Consider the following 23,123-nt stretch of genomic DNA (forward strand, 5'->3'; position numbering starts at 1 on the left):
TATGTGAACAACTGACACTAATTTTGCATTTGGCGGGCCGCTTGAATTTGCGCGCGAACGGCCTGATTGGCTTACCTCAATGCTAATTAACTCCGAAAGGGCGCAACATACCGAATTTTTTCTTAACAATTATTTCTCAGTCCAACATACCCTGTAACACCGTTCCAAGTTTTTCAGACTGTTTCTGACCACCCTGTATAATCGTTCATGGATATTACACTACTGGCCATTAAAATTGCTACACCAAGAAGAAATGCAGATGATAAACGGGTATTCATTGGACAAATATATTATACTAGAACTGACATGTGATTACATTTTCACGCAAATTTGGGTGCATAGATCCTGAGAAATCAGTACCCAGAACAACCATCTCTGGCCGTAATAACGACCTTGATACGCCTGGGCACTGAGTCAAACAGAGCTTGGATGGGGTGTACAGGTACAGGTACAGCAGCCCACGCAGCTTCAACACGATACCGCAGTTCATCAAGAGTAGTGACTGGCGTATTGTGACGAGCCAGTTGCTCGGCTACCATTGACCAGACGTTTTCAGTTGGTGAGAGATCTGGAGAATGTGCTGGCCACGGCAGCAGTCGAACATTTTCTGTATCCAGAAACGCCCGCACAGGACCTGCAACATGCGGTCGTGCATTATCCTGCTGAAATGTAGGGTTTCGCAGGGTTAGAATGAAGTGTAGAGCCACGGGTCGTAACACATCTGAAATGTAACGTCCACTGTTCAAAGTGCCGTCAATTCGAACAAGAGGTGACCGAGACGGGTAACCAATGGCACCCCATACCATCACGCCGGGTGATACGCCAGTATGGTGATGACGAATACACGCTTCCAATATGCGTTCACCGCGATGTCGCCAAATACGGATGCGACCGTCATTATGCTGTAAACAGAACCTGGATTCATCCGAAAAAATTACGTTTTGCCATTCGTGCACCCAGGTTGGTCGTTGAGTACACCATCGGAGGCGCTCCTGTCTGTGATGCAGCGTCAAGGGTAACTGCAGCCAAGGTCTCCGAGCTGATAGTCCATGCTGCTGCAAACGTCGTCGAACTGTTCGTGCAGATGGTTGTTATCTTGCAAACGTCCCCATCTGTTGACTGAGGGATCGAGACTTGGCTGCACGATCCGTTACAGCCATTCGGATAAGATGCCTGTCATCTCGACTGCTAGTGATACGAGGCCGTTGGGATCTAGCACGGCGTTCCGTATTACCCTCCTGAACCCCCCGATTCCATATTCTGCTAACAGTCATTGGATCTCGACCAACGCGTGGAACAATGTTGCGATACGATAAACCGCAATCGGAATATGCTACAATCCGACCTTTACCAAAGTCAGAAACGTGATGGTACGCATTTCTCCTCCTTACACGAGGCCTCACAACAACGTTTCACCAGGCAACGCCGGTCAACTGCTGTTTGTGTATGAGAAATCGGTTGGAAGCTTTCCTCATGTCAGCACGTTGTAGGTGCCAACCTTGTGTGAATGCTCTGAAAAGCTAATCATTTGAATATCACAGCATCTTCCTCCTGTCGGTTAAATTTCGCGTTTGTAGCACGTCGTCTTCGTGGTGTAGCAATTTTAATGGCCAGTAATGTATGAGGCAAGTCACCCATCTGTCCATGTATGAGTATATAAAGATGCCAGTGTCATCCATATTCAGCACTTATAAATTGTTACCTGTACGTTCTGTACAAAAAAGCTGGTAGTGCAACGTAATGCGAAATGCGCTAGCTTGCAAGATGAAAGCCAGACCAGGATCGAATAAGCGCGGCGGATTAACGGTGCATCGGCCAGCCTGAGGCTGTTTTCCTCTCTCGTTAGGTAAATGCCGGGCTGGTCCCCAATTTACACCTTAGAAATACGATACACAGTCAAAATATGATCACACGACTTCCCACCCTTAAGCTACGTTTTTATACCCACAGGAGTTTTCCGCACCGTGCTGCATAGCGAGACCGCCCTCCCGACTCGCAAAATGCAAATATGTTGTTGTTGTTGTGGTCTTCAGTCTTGAGACTGGTTTGATGCAGCTCTCCATGCTACTCTATCCTGCGCAAGCTTCTTCATCTCTCAGTACCTACTGCAACCTACATCCTTCTGAATCTGTTTAGTGTATTCATCTCTTGGTCTCCCTCTACGATTTTTACCCTCCACGTTGCCCTCCAATACTAAATTGGTGGTCCCTTGATGCCTCAGAATATGTCCAACCAACCGATCCCTTCTCCTAGTCAAGTTGTGCCACAAATTTCTCTTTTCTCCAATTTTATTCAATACCTCCTCATTAGTTATGTGATCTACCCATCTAATATTCAACATTCTTCTGTAGCACCACATTTCGAAAGCTTCTATTCTCTTCTTGTCCAAACTATTTATTGTCCATGTTTCACTTCCATACATGGCTACACCCCATACAAATACTTTCAGAAACGACTTCCTGACACTTAAATCTATACTCGATGTTAACAAATTTCTCTTTTCAGAAAACGCTTTCCTTGCCATATTTTATATCCTCTTTGCTTCAACCGTCATCAGTTATTTTGCTCCCCAAATAGCAAAACTCATTTATTACTTTAAGCCTTTCATTTCCTAAGCTAATTCCCGCATCATCATCCGATTTAATTCGACTACATTCCATTATCCTCGTTTTGCTTCTGTTGATGTTCATCTTATATCCTCCTTTCAAGACACTGACCATTCCGTTCATCTGCTCTTCCAGGTCTTTTGCTGTCTCAGACAGAATTACAATGTCATTGGCGAACCTCAAAGTTTTTATTTCTTCTCCATGGATCTTAATTCCTACTCCGAATTTTTCTTTTGTTTCCTTTACTGCTCGCTCAATATACAGATTGAATAACATCGGGGATAGACTACAACACTGTCTCACTCCCTTCCCAAGCACAGCTTCCCTTTCATGCCCCTCGACTCTTATAACTGCCATCTGGAATGCAAACACACGGGACCGTTTTCTTAGGGTGGGGACAACGCAGTGCCGTTGCGGGCTGTACTAGCGCGAAACGTCTGCGTGCTTCTGGGTATTTTGTTACCCTTGCGCAGTTCATTAATTTCTGATACGTCTACGTTATACGTCAGTGGGAACTGCACCGTCGAGCAACCTTTTTGTTACTAAAATGTTATACGTTCGTTCTTCTTCATGCTGTAAGGACATTCATCTGACTACTTTGTGCTTCCTGAGTACTCATCCCAATAATATACTGCCTTCCTCCTCTACCCTAACTTCCGTGAACTTTCGAAGTGCCAAAATTAACAAGTTTTTAGATCGATTATTGCGCTGTATGTTTTGCCCTTGCTGCTTCCGCTGCTATTGTCGCACCGCACTACACCGCACCTATAGTAGCTTTTAAAATGTTCCTCACAGCGCGCTGGAACACGCGTCGCGTCGATGAACCACACAATACTGCTCTCGTCTAGGGGGGGACTTTAGCACCCACCGACTTCCAACAAACTATAAAAATAAACTCAAATCTTTATGAAATTTTTTCTCGCTTTGTAAAGGGAAGAAGTTTGTCGCTTACTACGTTTCGGATGTTGGTTTGCTAAAAATTCCGCACCATACGTGACATTTTAAATTTTTACTTCACTGTTACTGACCGTGTCGGAGAGAAACTTTGTACACGTTATAGACATGTACTACTAAATCCAACTATAAAATTATGTTGTTGCACGACTCTTAGTTTAGGATATATAGCGTGATAAATACTGAGTAACGCGAAAAAGCAACTTTCTGTTTCTATAGCACAAGATTTTCATTGATTTTTTAAAAAAAGTTGCCGAAAGGTAGTTATCGGATCAGTCTATCATGCACAGTTGTCAAATTATAAACAAACACCACTCTCATTTTTTACGTTTTGACGCTCTTCGCCCCGCTCCAAGGAAAACGTTTCACGCAGTGTCCTACGGCCCGCATAGCACAGCGGAAGAACCAGACGTATTCCGCAACACGCTGCGATAAATTTCCGCATCCAAGAAGAAGAACACGGAGCTTAGTAACTGACAACTGCTACGACTGGGAAGGAATGCAATAGCGGAGTTAAATAAAATAAATCTTCTAAATCTTGAGTACAGCGGACCCAGTACTATACGGGATTAACGCTAAGAAAAAGAAGGAAGAAGACATTCTGTGTAATAAATCTTGCGAGTGTATACATTTTGTACTAACAGCGGAAAGAATTGGTAAGCTGGTCCATCCTAACTTCATTATTCAAGGAGGCCATAAAAATTTGTATTTTTTTTGTAATGCTGTTGTTAACTGTATTTTCGCTTTTATAATGGCCGTCATAGTTGTGAAAATGGCTTACTCCGAAGTCGGCAACCGTAATAAACTGCGTATGCGATCTGGCTGAAGATGATTGTAGTATAAGTGTAACCACGACCGCGGGCTTTCAGTTTGACAATTATCCGCCGCAGTCGCTGTGGCGTCAGCGTGGCTGGATGCCGATCGAAGGGGCCTGATTTCGGTTCCTGCACGCTTCGGTGATTTCCTCCGCGGGGCACTAGATGTTGTGCGTGCTCATCACTCTTTCATCGTCGGCACACTCAAGTCACCTCAATGGCGTCAGCTAAAAATACTTGGACCCGGCGACACTGGGAGGGAGAGAGAGAGAGAGAGAGAGAGGGAGAGAGAGAGAGAGGGAGAGAGAGAGTAACAATTAAGCGTAATGTCTAAAATACGTGTCTCCTTAAAATTTGATGGAGAAAAGTAATTTCGGAAGTGGGCCCATACGGACGGGTTACACCATTTTGTCCCGTTAGGTGGTGAAAGAGGACGGGCCCATTCCGAGCAAATTGCTGGTCTCTTTTTAACGAAGAGAAGCGCTAAGCGCTGAAGGCAACAACGGCAGAAGCAGCAGCGCCGGCGCGGCGCGGGTCGTAATGAGGCGAAGTGCGCATGCGCAGCCCGCCAGCCGCTAAGGCCCGCTCCCGCGTCAGACGGGCAGCGCAGTGTTGCAGATGTGCTAGGGATAGGTAGTAGATCAATATAGAGCACTCAACACGCATTTCTTATAACATTCTGGCCCACGTCTCTTCCCTGCCTCCGCGTTCTCAGTAATCCGGCAGCGGCGAAACATTAAAAATTAACAAAGGTCTGTCTCCTGGATTGTCCCTGCTGTTTCATCGCTCTGTGCCTGAGGTGCTGGTTAAGACAGAGCGAGTTTTGCATCTGGCAGGTTGCCTATTGCTGACGTGTCATGCCCAGCGGCGGTGCGCGCCGGCAGTCACGTGTTTAGTCCTTACAGAGTCAGAGCCGACGTGCATGAGCGTGGCCAGGCTGCGCCTATTCACACGCCAGCCGTCGACCACAGTGCACCACAGGTACGCATCTCTCCTCACTGCTGACAGCTTTCCTCTTGCATTTCACCCGTTTCAATCTTTTCTTTCGTACAGTCTTTCTCCCAACTTTCTTTGATATTTTCTCCTAGTTTTTTTCGTTTTTTTCTTCTTTTTGACATAGTAAAAGTACAACAGTTCCTTCTAGTAATTTCTATGATTCGCCGTTCGCTTGCCAGTCATCAGGTTTACGCCTTTCGCAGCCTCTGAGTCTTATACAGTTGCCACACCAGTGGACGCTAGGAGACATTAACAGGATGTAGTTGCGACGGTATATCATTTCGATAACACTAAAGTGTCTACATGTGACACCCCAGTTGCTCGATATCGAATTAATACAGTAAACACATTTCAATGCAAGAAAATTAGTAAGAGAATAGCTTTTGTTCTCCATAATAAAATGTTATTCCTCGTCCCTACGTCGTTCGCAACTGAGCGAAATCGCATATTCTATTCAGTACTCATTCGTTTGTGTTGGATCGTAAGAAACTATTAAGAGCGCAGGTATCCTTTCGCCTGACAGAATTTTACTTTCAGGCATAAAAGTCTGTTGGCTCAATAACGTTAATACTGACAACCGAGGGGAAAGTGTTGTGGATGAGGGAAGTAGGTTAATCTAGCAACAAACAAAAGGAAGTCTATGGAAAAATATATGTATATAATAAAAATGCGAGAGATATGTAATTGTTATGAACTGGAATTGTAAAAATGTCCCATAGCACCAGTAATAAAACTTTGTTGTTCTGTGTTGTTTTCTAGTGGCTTCGTAATCGTTATCTGTTTCATGGACCTTCTTCACTGGTAAAATTAATTTCGCAATGGGGTTATAACAATGTTCGCGTCTTTGCCTATTGTTTATTTTTTTTTTACCCACTGTTGTGATGCTCTTAGCAGGAACCTTGTGCAACAAAAAAATGGCTCTGAGCACTATGGGACTTAACATCTGAGGTCATCAGTCCCCTAGAACTTAGAACTACTTAAACCTAAGGACGTCACACACGGCCATGCCAGAGGCAGGATTCGAACCTGCGACCGTAGCGGTCACGCGGTTCCAGACTGTAGCGCCTATAACCGCTCGGCCACCCTGGCCGGCTTGTGCAACACAGCATTTATGTAAGTGGAATGTTTCAGAATTGTTTACATACTGCTTACGTGTTTTATCGGCAGATTTCTTTTGATACGAATAACCATTTAAGGAAACAAAAGAATATGCCAAAGTTTGTGTGTCAGCACGAGGGCATTACACTTTAATTTTTACCATAGGTTAAAATAAACTCATTGTCGCTAAACTTTGCTGCTTCACTACATTTTCGTTGCTTTGAGCGACGCCAGCGAAAGCTTCCTAGCTAGCTATAAGAGCCACGAGAGGAATACCTGGTACAGACCTCCGAATGGCTTAACTCTTGTGCACTGCTTTTGCGATATGGTGAACTGCATACTGATGCCAGTTTCCGCCGTGTTAATTAGATTACTAACTGAAAACGCCTGTGCCTTCGTATAGTAACACGCGTTATGCTCACGTGAGACACAGACAGCTGTTCAGGAAGCTTTTTAAAATTAGCCGTGGATGAATTTGCCATCTTTTTTAATTAGATTCTAAGTGCTTCTACAAATTAATGTTGGCACGACAGTTTAGATGCTTTGGTCAGCGCCGGCTGTGAAGACCGACACATCTCGTACCAGTTATCAATGCTCAGCTTCAAAAGTTTACGATGAACCCACCAGTGCTTACATTCAAAGGTTTCCACTTAACAACGAAGTATAAATCACAACCTAGGCACTTCGAAGTGGAAATCTTATTTTAGACTCTATTTCGCACTGGTAGTGCTTTTCGAAATCGATAGCCATTAAATAGTTCCATAATAAACTCCATCAGGACTACTGTTAACTACGCACGTTTTATTTCACACTTGCTCTGGCTATAAGAGCCGACTGCAGAGTCACGCCAAATTTTAAAACAAATGCCATTTTACACGGGCGTCCTTCCTGAAAAAGCTTTTTCCTCACGGCCTTTAAGTTGCGATGTATTTTGTAATAATTATTCTGTTGCTACGGTGATGTGTACAACATAATGAAAATCTGCTACTTCAGTAACTCATTTTGCACGTGACATGATCATAAATTTTATCACATGCTTTATAAAACATTGTTTTAGTATGTTTTCGTTCTACAAAGACGGTTGACTTATTTCTAACATTTAAAAGTCATTGATTGCATACCAACAGCAAATTGACGTTGTTTGGTGGACCCAAAACAACACGATTCCGGCTCTCAGAAAAGCGACTTACTGAACGGTAGAAGAACTGCTTGTACCGAGACAGAGTTTGATCGCTGAAACCAACTGTAACAGAGAAAAATTCATTGCTAATTGTCAGAAATCTGCAGCAACGGGATACAATTTGGCCTTCTTGTTAGTCCAGCGTTTATCGTTTAGCCGCTTTCTTGAAGATTGGCGAGAGAGAATAAAGATAGTACCATGTTCCGACGACGCCTACGAAAGCACAGCTGAAGTAAATAATTTGTAGACAAGCCTAATTTTACGAAAACATTTTTACAAAGCAGCTGCTTATATTATTTTTGTTCCCATGAAATTTAGATTGCTGGAAGAAACTGTAGTACCGCTGAATTGTGTAAGCGCTCATTCAGGTTAGATATAAACTTGACTCCTATGGATTAATGACATAAGTCAACACTTTTTTTAGATAATTTTTCCATGTGTTTCATCTTTTTACGAATATTAAAATGTAACTGTACGCGCGGACGTGAGCTCTTGCAGCCAGAAGAGTATATTTCTTGTATCAATTTTCGGTTGCGTACATTTATGTTTCTAGTGGTTGCTTGTTACTTGCATGAATGCTCAAAGTATATGTAGGAGTTGAAATATTGCTACGTCTTCTATTGAATTCATTACAAAGTTTTTGCACAAACCCAGCCTGTTGTAAATATTTCTTAGGCAAAACTTGTATAGTTATATTGCTACTTCACAGGATTCGTGTCATCAGAAGAATTAGAAATCTATTAGCAATAACTTGCGTGTGATGGGAACAAATGATTGATAATGGAATTCCTTAGTATCACGTCGAGCAAATGTTAAAGAGGCTCAACGGTGTCTTTTGAACGTGTAAACGTAACGTGCAAAACTGGAAGAGATGTAACAAGCACGTGGGTAGGCGAGGCTAATTACCTGCTACCGTTTGTTCAGAGCGTACTCGTCGGATCAAATGCACACGGTGAAGCAACTCAGAGGCGTACTGTCACATTTCTTACATATACGTGTCTAGATCGACGTACATACTCCGCAAACCTATGTGATGAGCAAGGTGGAGGACTCTTACAATTGGGGCTTCTTCCCGTTCCGTTGACGTATGGAACGTGGTAAGAATGTCTAGTTCAGTGCGTTTGTGCGCTGTATAATTAGTCTAATCTCGTCATCTCGTTCTCTACGGAAGCGATGCATATGGGACTGAAACATATTTTTAGATTCTTCTCATGATACGTTTCTTGAAACTTTGGAAGTTAGCTTTCGCAGGAAAGTTGACGCCTGTGTTTCAGCGTCTGCCAGTTGACGCTTTTTAGCATTCCCGTGATGCTCTCCCGTGAGTCAAACAAATATGTGTCCATTCTTGCTGCCCTGCAACACCATCTGTTACTCCTGTTTCGCAAGGGTCTCATACACATAAGCAGTGTTCTAAGGTAGGGCTCACAAGTGATTTGTAAGCAGTCTCCTTTGTACACTCACTGTTTTCCTGGTATCTGCCAATGAACCGAAGTCTCCTGGCTGCTTTATCAACAACGGAGCCTATATGATCAATTTCATTTCACGTCTCCACCAATTCTCACATCCAGGTGACTGTATGAGTTGCGACTCCTCGTTTTGTAACCCTAGAAAAAACACTTTTGACAAAAAAAAGTAAACACCAAATTATTACAATTAATATCAGGAGATTGGCTGATTTATTCCAGAGGAAGGGCTTCACAAATTGAGTAGGGCAATAACGCATTGGTCCACTTCTGGCCCTTATGCAAGCAGTTATTCGGCTTGGCACTGATTAACAGAGTTGTTAGATGTTTTCCTGAGGAATATTGTGCCAATTTCTGTCCAATTGACGAGTTAGATCTTCAAAATTTGGCGGCCTTCCTGGCAAAATTAGTGTTTGGCAAGCTCGAAGATAAGGAGTAGAAACTCCCACCGTGTGCGGAGAGGGAGGGGGGTGGGGGCATTGTCTTGCTGAAACGAGGTTGGCTTGCCGTGAAGGGTAACTCAGAACGGTGCGTAGAATATCATCGACGTACCAGTGTCCTGCAAGTGTGCCGTGGATGACAACCAAAGGGTTTCTGCTATGAAAAGAAATGACACCCCAGAGCAGCACTTCTGGCTGTTGGGCTGTATGCGGACGACAGACAGGTTGGTATCCTACCGCTGTCCGAGGGGTCTCCAGACACGTCTACGCTGTTCATCGAGACTCAGTTCGAAGTGGGACTCATCACGGAAGGCAATTCTACTCCAGTCGATGAGATTCCAGGCTGAAGAATTGTCTGGAGACACCCCGGATAGCGGTGGGATACCAGCATGACTGTCACTCACCATATGGCACGAGAACGAGGAGTGATGGTGTGGGGCGCCATTTCTTTCCATAGCAGGACCCCTTTGGTTGCCATTCGCGGCATCCATACAGCACAGCGGTACGTCGACGATATTCTACGCGCCGTTTTGTTGTCCTTCGTAGCAAGCCATCCAGTTCTTACATTTCAGCAAGATAATGCCCGCTCGCACACGGCGAGATTTTGTACTGCTTGTCTTCGTGCTTACCAGACCCTACCTTCGCCAGCAGGGTCACCGGGTCTCTCCCCAGTTAAGAACGTTTGGATCATTATGGGCAGGGCCCTCCAACCATATTTTGACGATTAAATTGGACAGAATTTGGCACGATATTCTTCAGGAAAACATCCAACAACTTTATCAATCAATGCCAAGCCGAATAACAGCTCGCATAAGAGCCAGAGGTGGACCAACGTGTTATTGACTTGCTCAATTTGTGAAGCTCTCTCGAATAAATCATTCATTTTTTCTGAAATTTTATTCATTTGTTTCTCTGTACACGTGCATCACATATACCAGTTCCCGTTCCAATCGGATAATTCCGTCATGGTGCGTCATTTTTCCCCCCTTTTTTGTCTTGTGTTTCTTTGGTAAATGGAAATGAGCGTTTGGTGTCATTGGCCGGGAGGCCCCCTGCGAGGCAGATCCGGCCGCCTTGGTGCATGTCTTATTACGTTCATCTACATCTACGTGGATACTCTGAAGTCACATTTAAATGCATGGCACAGGGTTCATCGAACCACCTTTACAATTCTCTATTATTCCAATCTTGTATAGAACGCGGAAAGAATGAACACCTATATCTTTCCGTACGAGCTCCGATTTCCCTTATTTTATCTTGGTGATCGTTTCTCCCTATCCAGGTCGGTGTCAACAAAATATTTTCGCATTCGGAGGAGAAAGTTGGTGATTGCAATTTCAAGAGAAGATTCCGTCGCAACGAAAAACGCCTTTCTTTTAATGATTTCAAGCCCAAATCCTGCATCATTTCTGTGACACTCTCTCCCGTATTTCGCGATTATCTTTTTCGATGTACTCCGTCAGTCATATTTGCTAAGGATCCCACACCGCGCAGCAGTATTCTAAAAGAGGACGGACAAGCGTAGTGTAGGCAGTCTCCTTAGTAGGTCTGTTACATTTTCTAAGTGTCCTTCCCATAAAACGCAGCCTTTGGTTTGCCTTCCCCACAACATTTTCTATGTGTTCTTTCCAATTTAAGTTGTTCGTAATTGTGATACCTAGGTATGTAGTTGAATTTACGGCTTTTAGATTAGACTGATTTATCATGTAACCGAAGTTTAACGAGTTCCTTTTAGCACTCATATGGATGACCTCACACTTTTCCTTATTTAGGGTCAACTGCCACTTTTCGCACCATTCAGATATTTTTTATAAATCGTTTTGCAGTTTGTTTTGATATTCTGATGACTTTATTAGTCGATAAACGACAGCGTCATCTTCTAACAGCCGAAGACGGCTGCTCAGATTGTCTTCCAAATCGTTTATATAGATAAGGAACAGCAAAGCGCCTATAACACTACCTTGGGGAACGCCAGAAATCACTTCTGTTTTACTTGATGACTTTCCGTCAGTTACTACGAACTGTGACCTCTCTGACAGGAAATCGCAAATCCAGTCACATAACTGAGACAATATTCCATAAGCATGCAATTTCAGTACGAGCCTCTTGTGTGGTACAGTGTCAAAAGCCTTCCGGAAATACAGGAATACGGAATCGATCTGAAATCCCTTGTCAATAGCACTCAGCACTTCATGTGAATAAAGAGCTAGTTGTGTTTCACAGGAACGATGTTTTCTAAACCCATGTTGACTGTGTGTCAATAGACCGTTTCCTTCGAGGTAATTCATAATGTTCGAACACAATATATGTCCTAAAATCCTGCTGCATATCGACGTTAACAATATGGGCCCGTAATTTAGTGGATTACTCCTACCTTTCTTGAATATTGGTGTGACCTGTGCAACTTTTCAGACTTTGGGAACGGATCTTTCATCGAGCGAACGGTTGTATATGATTGTTAAATATGGAGCTATTGCATCAGCATATTCTGAAAGGAACCTAATTGGTATTCAGTCTGGACCAGAAGACTTGCTTTTATTAAGTGATTCGCCACATTGCCACATTGGGCGACCTGCGCGCCAGGTGGGAATGAAATGATGAAGAAGACAACACAACACCCAGTCCCTGAGCGGAGAAAATCTCCGACCCAGCCGGGAATAGAACCCGGGCCCGTAGGACGGCAATCCATCATGCTGACCACTCAGCTAACGGGGCGGACGTGTTTCTTTGGTGAAGTGCACAGTTTAACATTTCTATTTGAAGCAAATTGCCAATCTTCGCACGACACTAAAATCTAATCGAAACAACTGTCGATAACGTTACTGTCACATACCGCTATGCGATATTATTCTGTTTAAGCCAGCTATTTCGCAATTATCTAATGAGCTGAAGCAGTGAGTCTGAGAAAGCAGTCATGTTCCCGTCAGGGCGGGCTGGTTTGCAGCTGGGAACGCCCATGCAGTACCCTTGTCAGCTCGAGCGGGGCCCACCGAGCGAGGTGGCGCAGTGGTTAAACACTGGACTCGCATTCGGGAGGACGACGGTTCAATCCCGCGTCCGGCCATCCTGATTTAGGTTTTCCGTGATTTCCCTAAATCGCTCCAGGCAAATGCCGGGATGGTTCCTTTCAAAGGGCTCGGCCGACTTCTTTCCCCATCCTTCCCTAATCCGATGAGACCGATGACCTCGCTGTCTGGTCTCCTTCCCCAAAACAACCCAACCCTCGAACGGGGCCCTCTTTGGGGTAAATAGGCTGTTTGCAGAACCTGGGCAAAGACCCAGAGTGCGGGTATTGAAAGCTGGGCAAGGCGCCTGCAGTGGGTGGTTTATGCCATGGACGCCCTACAGCGTCCAGAGAACAGATGAGAGTGACAGTCTTTCTTTTCTGTTCGACTTTGAAAGACAGATAGTAACAACAACAAAAATAATAATAATAATTTCATGTGGCTGAATGGCCTGGTGCTAACCCAATCATCCAACTCGAGAAATGGGCCTATAGTTTAACGTGGAATCCGGACCACATATTGTTTTTGTCAACTCCTCATTTCATTGTCCGGACCAGATTCGATCCCACGGTCTCTCGGTTTCCACTTTACCACTAGATCATCAGGTCCAACCTCAACTGGCACCATCGCACCAGTGTCGAAGAATCAGTTGCGTTCGGTCTAAAAATTTCGTTCACCCAGTAGTATTCTCTCTGTTAATCTCGTTGTTAGTAATGTCAGTCGTCAGAACAAATAAATAACTGTTAATTTAAGTCTCGAGTTGGATTTCAAGATCTTTCAACTTATCTTACAAGTTGTCCAAGTTAGGCGACACTTCACTTTGTCGGCGTTGTCCCAGTGCAGTGTGCTCCACTACAAGGATAACTTACTTATTATTCTGTCAAAGCAGCGAGGATTGCATTCATTGGTTCTTGTATCACTATGATTTAATTTTGTCAAAACAATGAGCATTGCATTCGCTCGTCTTATGCCTGTAGGAGTTAATTTCTCCCCGGACTCTTTTGAGTGGTGTTGTGTGAAAGATACGAGCACTGCACACGACTCGTCTTGCATCACCGCACACACATATGAGGCCTACAACTGTTCAATAGAAAACTTCATTATCTGCAAAGAGTGTGAGGTTTGTATTAATACTGTATGCCAGGTCATTAATATACGAAATGAGCAACAGGGGTCCCAACACACTACCCTGCGGCACGTCTGCAGATACACGTACTTCTACATCTGTCGTTGACTCTCCGTCTATGATAAAACGCTGCGTCCTCCCTATAAATAAATCCTCAATAAAGCCACAAATTTTGCTGCACCAGCTGATAGTACTTTTGCCAATAAACGTTAGTTCGGTGCTAACTCAAAGACTTTTCGGAAGTCAAGAAATACTGCGTCCCCCTAATTTCCTTCTACATCTACATCTATGTGGATACTCTGCAAATCACACTTAAGTGCCTGGCAGAAGTTTCATCGAACCACCTTCAAAATTCTCTATTATTCCAATCTCGAACAGCGCTTGGAAAAAACGAACACCTATATCTTTCCATGCGAGCTCTGATTTCCCTAATTTTATTATCATGATCGTTTCTCCCTATGTAGGTCGGCGTCAACAAAATATGTTCGAATTCGGTTAGAATGTTGGTGATTGGAATTTCGTGACAAGATTTCGCTGCAACGAAAAACGCCTTTGTTTTAATGATGTCCACTCCAGATCCTGTATCATTTCGCGATAATACAAAACGCGCTGTTCCTCTTTGAAATTTCTTGATGTACTCCGTTAATCCTATCTGGTAAGGATCCAAGACGGCGCGGCAATACTCCGAAAGAGGACGTACAAGCGCAGTGTAGGCAGTCTCTTTAGTAGATTTGTTACATGTTCTATGTGTTCTGCCAATAAAACGCAGTCTTTGGTTTGCCTTCCCCACAACATTTTCTGTGTATTCTTTCAAATCTTTGTTCGTGACTGTAATTCCTAGGTATTTACACTACCGGCCATTAAAATTGTTACACCACGAAGATGACGTGATACAGACGCGAAATTTAACCGACAGAAAGAGGATGCTGTGATATGCAAATGATCAGCTTTTCAGAGCATTCACAAAAGGTTGGCGCCGGTGGCGACACCTACAACGTGCTAACATGAGGAAAGTTTCCAACCGATTTCTCATACACAACCGGCAGCTGACCGGCGTTGCCTGGTGAAACGTTATTGTGATGCCTCGTGTAAGGAGGAGAAATGCGTACCATCACGTTTCCGACTTTGATAAAGGTCGGATTGTAGCCTATTGCGATTGCGGTTTATCGTATCGCGACATTGCTGCTCTAATACCGAACGCCGTGCTGGATCCCAACGGCCTCGTACCACTAGCAGTCGAGATGACAGGCATCTTATCCGCATGGTTGTACGGATCGTGCAGCCACGTCTCGATCCCTGAGTCAACAGATGGGGAAGTTTGCAAGACAACAACCATCTGCTCGAACAGTTCGACGACGTTTGCAGCAGCATGGACTATCAGCTCGGAGACCATGGCTGCGGTTACCCTTGACGCTGCATCACAGACAGGAGCGCCTGCGATGGTGTACTCAACGGCGAACCTGGGTGCACTAATGGCAAAACATCATTTTTTCGGATGAATCCAGGTTCTGTTTACAGCATCATGATGGTCGTATCCGTGTTTGGCAACATCGCGGTCAACGCACATAGGAAGCGCGTATTCGTCATCGCCATACTGGCGTATCACCTGGCGTGATGGTATGGGGTGCCATTGGTTACACGTCTAGCTCACCTCTTGTTCGCATTGATGGCACTTTGAACAGTGGACGTTACATCTCAGATATGTTACGATCCGTGGCTCTACCCTTCATTCGATCACTGCGAAACCCTACATTTCAGCAGGATAATGCACGACCGCATTTTGGAGGTCCTGTACGGGCGTTTCTGGATACAGAAAATGTTCGACTGCTGTCCTGGCCAGCACATTCTCCAGACCTCTCACCAATTGAAAACGTCTGGTCAATGGTGGCCGAGCAACTGGCTCGTCACAATACGCCAGTCACTACTGTTCATGAATTGTGGTATCGTGTTGAAGCTGCATGGGCAGCTGTACCTGTACACGCCATCCAAGCTCTGTTTGACTCAATGCCCAGGCATATCAAGGCCGTTATTACGGCCAAAGGTGGTTGTTCTGGGTACTGATTTCTCAGTATCTATGCACTCAAATTTGCGTGAAAATGTAATCACATGTCAGTTCTAGTATAATATACACTCCTGGAAATTGAAATAAGAACACCGTGAATTCATTGTCCCAGGAAGGGGAAACTTTATTGACACATTCCTGGGGTCAGATACATCACATGATCACACTGACAGAACCACAGGCACATAGACACAGGCAACAGAGCATGCACAATGTCGGCACTAGTACAGTGTATATCCACCTTTCGCAGCAATGCAGGCTGCTATTCTCCCATGGAGACGATCGTAGAGATGCTGGATGTAGTCCTGTGGAACGGCTTGCCATGCCATTTCCACCTGGCGCCTCAGTTGGACCAGCGTTCGTGCTGGACGTGCAGACCGCGTGAGACGACGCTTCATCCAGTCCCAAACATGCTCAATGGGGGACAGATCCGGAGATCTTGCTGGCCAGGGTAGTTGACTTACACCTTCTAGAGCACGTTGGGTGGCACGGGATACATGCGGACGTGCATTGTCCTGTTGGAACAGCAAGTTCCCTTGCCGGTCTAGGAATAGTAGAACGATGGGTTCGATGACGGTTTGAATGTACCGTGCACTATTCAGTGTCCCCTCGACGATCACCAGTGGTGTACGGCCAGTGTAGGAGATCGCTCCCCACACCATGATGCCGGGTGTTGGCCCTGTGTGCCTCGGTCGTATGCAGTCCTGATTGTGGCGCTCACCTGCACGGCGCCAAACACGCATACGACCATCATTGGCACCAAGGCAGAAGCGACTCTCATCGCTGAAGACGACACGTCTCCATTCGTCCCTCCATTCACGCCTGTCGCGACACCATTGGAGGCGGGCTGCACGACGTTGGGGCGTGAGCGGAAGACGGCCTAACGGTGTGCGGGACCGTAGCCCAGCTTCATGGAGACGGTTGCGAATGGTCCTCGCCGATACCCCAGGAGCAACAGTGTCCCTAATTTGCTGGGAAGTGGCGGTGCGGTCCCCTACGGCACTGCGTAGGATCCTACGGTCTTGGCGTGCATCCGTGCGTCGCTGCGGTCCGGTCCCAGGTCGACGGGCACGTGCACCTTCCGCCGACCACTGGCGACAACATCGATGTACTGTGGAGACCTCACGCCCCACGTGTTGAGCAATTCGGCGGTACGTCCACCCGGCCTCTCGCATGCCTACTATACGCCCTCGCTCAAAGTCCGTCAACTGCACATACGGTTCACGTCCACGCTGTCGCGACATGCTACCAGTGTTAAAGACTGCGATGGAGCTCCGTATGCCACGGCAAACTGGCTGACACTGACGGCGGCGGTGCACAAATGCTGCGCAGCTAGCGCCATTCGACGGCCAACACCGCGGTTCCTGGTGTGTCCGCTGTGCCGTGCGTGTGATCATTGCTTGTACAGCCCTCTCGCAGTGTCCGGAGCAAGTATGGTGGGTCTGACACACCGGTGTCAATGTGTTCTTTTTTCCATTTCCAGGAGTGTATTTGTCCAATGAATACCCGTTTATCATCTACATTTCTTCTTGGTGTAGCAATTTTAATGGCCAGTAGTGTAACTGAAATTATGGCCTTTAGATCTGACTGATTTATCGTGTAACCGAAGTTTAATCGATTCCTTTTAACACTCATGTGGATAACCTCACACTTTTCATTATTTAGGGTCAACTGCCAATTTTCGCACCATACAGATATCTTTTCTAAATCTTTTTGCAATTTGTTTTGATCTTCTGATGACTTTACTAGACGATGAACTACAGCATCATCTAAGACGGCGGCCCAGTTCGTCTCTCGAATCGTTTATTTAAGTAAGGAGCAGCGGAGGGCCTGTAAAAATACCTTGGGGAACGCCAGAAATCAATTCTGTTTTACTCGATGACTTTCCGTCAGTTACTAAGAACTGTGACTTCTCTGACAATTACTCAAGAATCCAACCACATAACTGAGACGATATTCTATAAGCACGCAATTTCACTAGGAGCCGCTTGTATGGTACAGTGTCAAAAGCCTTCTGGAAATCTAGAAATACGTAATCAATTTGTAATCCCTTGTCAATAGCACTCAACACTTCGTGTGTGTAAGAGCTACTTATGTTTCACAAGAACGATGTTTTCTAAATGCGTGTTGACTGTGTGTCAATAGATCGTTCGCTTCGGGGTAATTCGTAATGTTCGAACACAGAATATGTTTCAAAATCCTGCTGCATATCGACGTTAATGATATGAGCCTGTAATTTAGTGGATTACTGCTACTACCTTTCTTAAGTATTGGCGTGACCTGTGCAATGTTCCTGTCTTTGGGTGCTGTCTTTCGTCGAGCGAGCGGTTGTATATGATTGTTAAGTATGGAGCTATTGCATCAGCATATTCTGAAAGGAACCTAACTGGTACACAGTCTGGATCGGAAGACTTGGCTTTATTAACTGTTTTACGTTGCTTCACTACTACGGGGATATCTCTGGGGCTTTCCGGACGTCACGCAAGAAATGTGTGTGTTGACTTTCACATGGCCGACGTTTTCGTAAACCGTGCTGTTTGGCATGAGGGTGGTCATTGTAATCGGATTATGTTCAAGGTTATCGATAGCCTCGATAAGTACGAGAGTTGACGGAAATTCTCCGTGAACTTCGAAGGGAATTCGTTGATGGCAGAAGATGATTTTTCCGCTAAACGCTGCTGAATAATTTTAGAAAATCAACAATTGTGACTCACAGGAAAACGATTCTGCATTCTACAAAGATGTCAGGACACAGAAGGGTAATTTGAGCTCTTGATGGGATATAAAAGCAATCACACGTCATGACCGAAACAGTGAGGCAGCCAGAAGGTGAGAAGAAAATGAAATTAATCTTCACGGGTTGAGAGGTTATGTGGTGTTATTCCGATGATTACAAAATCGAACCTACTTTACAAAGTTTGAACTCATTTTGTAAGTATATCATTGTACCCCGTCTGGTCCGGATGCTTCCGCTGATTCGGTTCGGAAGGGTGACGTTGAGCCGTTGTATTCCCTTCTAAAGCACACCGACCCACATCCTGTGACTGTTCCTTGATATCTTGGATACTGGCGCTGGGACGAAGTTGACATCTGGGCTTGTCACACACATCTTTTGTCAGGGGCAGGTCTGAGGCTCATGGAGGCCTCAGGAGTACCTCAGCAACATGAAGGCAGCTCACAGAAACATGTGTCACATGTGGACGACCATTGTCCTGTTGAAAAATGCCAGCATAGTACGGTCACGTGAGTGGTAAAACATGGGGACGCAGGATGTTTGTGACGTACGGTTGTACCGTGAGAGTTCCGTCAGTCATTACCTGCATTCATAGCCGATGGCTCCCCACACTATGACGTCAGGAGTAAAACTGCTGTGCTCCGCTAAAACATTTGGTGAATGGGAACTCTCCCCAGCTCGCCGCCATAATCGCAGATGATGGTCATCCGTAGTAGTGCCGAACCGCGATTGATCGATGAACAGAATGAGACGCCAGTCATCAGCAGTCCATGCTTTCCAGTTATGGAAATATTCCAAATGCAGCAGTTTATGTTGTGTTAACGGCAGCCTGTACATGGGACGGTAATTTCCTGATCCGGGTGCTGCTAGGCTCTGACCAATGGTGCTTACTTGTTTTCGGGTGGCAGTCGCAAACGTGACGATGTGCTTAGTGCACAATACTGCAGTCCTCCGTTGTACTGATCAGATGTGGTCGACTGGATCCTCGAGCAGTTCAACGTCAGACCAATCTCACATCCCAAAGCCCCACAAATTCTATCAGCTGCTGATAACGCTGCCTCACATGTCTGTGTCCTGCACAGTGACCACTCAACATCTGAACTGTTCACGCCACTCAAACACTCTGCCAGGCCTGATAACAACACTATATGTGAACAACACTAATGCAATCTGATAACCATTCTAAATGTTACAGTGAATTACAACATTAATCATTTGCATACCTGCCGATGTACATGTACAAAATTGCGTTGACTTCCGACCATGTCTCCTGGTTGTTTCACTTTTTTGGTCAGGCAGAGTACAGAGTGTTTAAAAAAGAATGACCTCATTTCAAAACCCCATATTTATTGATAAACACATACTACGAACATGGAATGGATTGCAAAATATTCACAAAATTTTAAAGTTTGAGCTATGCTATTGCAAATGCTCTATGCGTTCACCAACAGCTGAACGAATAACATCTAGACGATAGCTAAATTCGTCATAAACTTTATACAATGTATCTTTATTTTACAGAAGTTATGGCGGCTGTTATTCTGTTCTTCACTTATTCTGTGTTACGAGATAAAGGGGAAATGAGCACACTTTCCTTCACATACTCCCACAAGAAAAAGTAAAATGGTATGATGTCTGCCGATCTTTGAGGTCAAGAATCCAGGGCATTGTCTCGGGGTCCCGTGCCGTTGAGACAGAGTGTCGCTGAGAAACTGACGTACGTTGTTGTGCCAGTGTGGCGGAGCTCAACCTTGTTGGAAACTGAAGTCATCGGAGTCCTCCTGAAGTTGTGAAAAAAGCTAGTTTTGCAGCATCTGAAGATAGCCCACTCCAGTCCCTGTGTTTTGCCCAAAAAATAGGGACTATACACTTTTTCACGAGAAATGGCACAAAAAATCTTTCGCTTTAGGTGAGTCTCTTTCGTGCTCAGTAACGTGATGAGGGTTCTTGAGTCCCCATATGCACACGTTATGTTCGTTTACTTTACCGCTAACATGAAATGTTGCTTCAACAATGGCCGGCCGCGGTGGCCGTGCGGTTCCGGCGCTGCAGTCCGGAACCGCGGGACTGCTACGGTCGCAGGTTCGAATCCTGCCTCGGGCATGGGTGCGTGTGATGTCCTTAGGTTAGTTAGGTTCAAGTAGTTCTAAGTTCTAGGGGACTTATGACCTAAGATGTTGAGTCCCATAGTGCTCAGAGCCATTTGAACCATTTGCTTCAACAATGAAAATTAACCGTTGCAAAAATGTATCGTCTTCCACGTCCTGTAGCAAAGTACTGCTGAAGTCAACTACTTCCCTTTTATCACCAGTCAGAAGAGCTTGTACTGATTGTAGTTGTTGTGGCGTAACAAGACAGCTACGGCACACTGAAGTAGCCGAAAGGCACGCGTAATCTCACTTAGGCTAGATAGAGGTCTGAAACATGAGACGTAATGAATGGTAGCAAGAAAAGAACGTAGCTACTAGAACACTTAACTTTTATATCGTCCTTTGGTATACAGCATTCTTGATGATACAAGTGAGACTCTATCTTGAGGTACATGCAATGTTACAAGTGGCGCCTTGGTAAGTCGTAGCCATGGACTTAGCTGAAGGCTATTCTAACTGTCTCTCGGCAAATGAGAGAAAGGCTTCGTCAGTGTAGTCGCTAGCAAAGTCGTCGTACAACTGGGGCGAGTGCTATTCCGTATCTCGAGACCTGCCTTGTGGTGGCGCTCGGTCTGCGATCACACAGTGGCGACACGCGGGTCCGACATGTACTATTGGACCGTGGCCGATTTAAAGCTGCCACCTAGCAAGTGTGGTGTCTGGCGGTGACACCACAGTAGTGTGTATAGTTTATAGACCAAACGACGACTTACACTCACCAGTCAGTCGTATGAGGCATTGCCAGTTCTCTGCTTGCACAGTGAGTAGACTTTCGTGGACACCACTGAAAGGTTTGCCGAATTCTTACATCATGTCATCAGAAATGCGAGTTGGACCTGGAGTCTTACATAGGCACAAGCATCCTGTATCTTCAGGTTGGCTACACCAACGACGAATGTTTTTTGGTGTAAGAGAATCAATGCCAAAACGCAGACGAAAAGCACGCTGGACTGAAATCACTGTTTCACTCTTTGCAAACTGCAACACACGAAACGCCTTCTGTTCAGCGGATGCCATCTTACTTCTGACTGACTGCAAACTGAGAAGACGCATTGACCGACATTTAACGGCCACGACCACTCAAACGACGCACATTTCCTAGCCAACACGTCCCATGTTTCGTAATTATTACCGTCCAAACTCATGTCATTCTTTTTGAAACACCATATATTTTCCTGTGTATTTGCAGCACGGAATGGCTAGAAATGGAACAACGTCCCTTCCGCCATGCACTGCACACTGAAATGAGGAGTATGTGTATAGATATTCTGTCAGAAACTCTCTTATTGTAAAATGAAAGCAGTCAGATGAATAAAAAATTTATCGCCATTCTCATGAATTAGTGTGTGTTCGCATTTCGAGCCGGCCGACACGTGGTGAGCCGACCCGTGACGTTCCGGGCTAACAAACCCATTATTTTTCATTGTGGTGTTCACAATGGCGGCCGAGTTGTGACGGCATGGCGCGGGCCGGGTCGCGGCGCTTCGACGTCATCCACAATGTTGAATATTTCCGGCATGAGCCGGTGACCGGCGCAAGCCGCTGAACCTACCCTTGAGCTTCTGCATTACACGCAGTAGGCATCTCCCGTTTGCTTTCATCCGAAGTTTCCTTCCACAAAGTTCTTTTTTCCTTTTCATTTTTTTATTAAAGTAGAAATCCTTTACGTTTCATAATCAGTGAGAAAAATTACAATTATTGTGATGATACATGCAAATTTACTTAGCCAATCTACATTTGCTTACTCACCTTCTTTCATATGTTCAACACCTCTTTATTATTCTTCAAATTAAAATAAAGCACTCACTCCGTCATCAGGTCACATGTGGTCCACCGGGACCATTCGGCCGCCGTGTCATCCTCAATGAGGATGCGGATAGAAGGGGCATGTGGTCAGCACACCGCTCTCGCGGTCAGTACGATGGTTTTATTTGATCAGAGCTGCTACTATTCGGTCGAGTAGCTCCTCAGTTGCCATCACGAGGCTGAGTACACCCCGAAAAATGTCAACAGCGCAAGGCGGCCCGGATGGTCACCCATCCAAGTGCCGGCCACGCCCGACAGCGCTTAACTTCAGTGATCCGACGGGAACCGGTGTATCCACTGTGGCAAGGCCGTTGCCGTGTCAAATTAAAATGGTGAAATAGAAATGGAAACACCTTAGAGACAGTTATCAATAAAACTTGGTAAAATATGATCAGGTGATCCAGGAAAAAGTCCATCGAAATGTAGTTCCACTTGGCCTTGGTTTCATCATGATTTCATACAAGGTATCTTGAAAAGAGCTGTGCACAGTTCCTTGAAAGCGGAAACTAAACCAGTCAGCCAAACGGCATCATGTCAAGAATTTTCACCTATCACTCTGTCTGTGTCACAAGACGAAGGATCACCCTGAGAGGTTGTCATTGCCTCCAGTCGATGAACCATCACCTCTACCAACTATCGCATCATTAACAAAAAAGAAAAAAAACTAATGGGGAAAAATGTTGAAGAA

At 45.1% G+C, this 23,123-nt stretch overlaps 1 pseudogene; it reads right to left on the minus strand.

Annotated features, from left to right (window-relative positions):
• Nucleotides 1-22,633: 22,633 nt before the first annotated feature.
• Nucleotides 22,634-22,751, minus strand: LOC124557228 (annotated as a pseudogene).
• Between the last annotated feature and the right edge of the window lie 372 nt (nucleotides 22,752-23,123).

The sequence above is a fragment of the Schistocerca americana genome, chromosome X, assembly GCF_021461395.2.
Source record: "Schistocerca americana isolate TAMUIC-IGC-003095 chromosome X, iqSchAmer2.1, whole genome shotgun sequence".
In the NCBI taxonomy this organism is placed as follows: Eukaryota; Metazoa; Arthropoda; class Insecta; order Orthoptera; family Acrididae; genus Schistocerca; species Schistocerca americana.